Below are 1,203 nucleotides of genomic sequence, written 5' to 3'. Positions count from 1 at the left end.
TCTTTGGTTTCTTTATACGTGGTAATATATCATAAATCTGTTTTTATTTACTTTGTGTTGCCAGAAAAACAACAAAACAAGAACATACAAAAACCTCACTTACAGGCTGAAATAATATTTAATAAGGAGCTCATTAAAATTAAATCAGCATAAAACATTTTAAACAAACATATTTAATTTAGATTAGATTTGAGTTAGTTTGAGATAACTATATTATTAAAAGTAGCTGGAAATGAGGATGAACACTGGAGGAGAGCAGACAGCAGAAACACAAAGCAAAATATACCTAATATATATATATATAAGGATAATGAATATATTTATATAACTAAATATTTGTTACTAATTCTACAATGTATTAAATTCATCTAATAAACAGTGAGATATTTCATTTTGAAAGAGGAGAGAAAAATAAGTTCTCGTAGATCATTTAACTGTAATGATCATGAAGGATCTCTATCGCCACCTGCTGGTGGTTTTTCAAACTTCTGATAGAAAAAACTGAACTCAGACCAGTTCTCTGCAGCCAACAGACAAATGATGAGTTTGAAGGAAAAACTGGTTGTAATCTGTTCAGGGTGTTGGAGGGAAGTAACAGATTAAATTCACTTCCTCTTTCTTTCTTTTTTGTGCTGCTGTTTTAATGCAGTTCTAAAGAAATAAACAGCTTCTTGGATTGAGGTTTTATGAGACATTGTAGCCAGATCTGCTTTTTATAAATGACTGTTAACACAAAAGCATAAATATTTGATTGAACATGGCAAATATTTTACATATAAATGTTTGTAATGTCATAACATTTTAAAACCCTCAGAACGAGGGTTTTACAGCTGCAGTCAGGCGTTTTATCCAGTCATCAAATGAATGTCTGATTATTTTGGTGCTTTTAATGGTTTTTTAGAACCATTCTGGATCACAGATTTCTCGTCTCCATCAAAAAGCTTCAGGCAGAATTCTGGCTGATATCTGACCACTCTTCTTCTTCTTCTTCTTCTTGGCATAATTGGTGAGTTCATTTAAACTGGTTGGTTTCCTGAAACGGACCTGGGTTTTAATCAGTCCACAGGTTTTTTATCAGGTTGAGGTCGGGGGTTTGGGAAAAACACCATTGCAAAAGTTTAATGTTAGCTGTTTTATCCAATCAGAAACCAGTTCTGAGTCTTTACCCAATCAGAAACCACCTCTGATGTGTTTGGGATTATT

The sequence above is a fragment of the Kryptolebias marmoratus genome, linkage group LG1 (genome assembly GCF_001649575.2).
Source record: "Kryptolebias marmoratus isolate JLee-2015 linkage group LG1, ASM164957v2, whole genome shotgun sequence".
NCBI lineage: Eukaryota > Metazoa > Chordata > Actinopteri > Cyprinodontiformes > Rivulidae > Kryptolebias > Kryptolebias marmoratus.
This window is presented reverse-complemented; position numbering follows the sequence as displayed.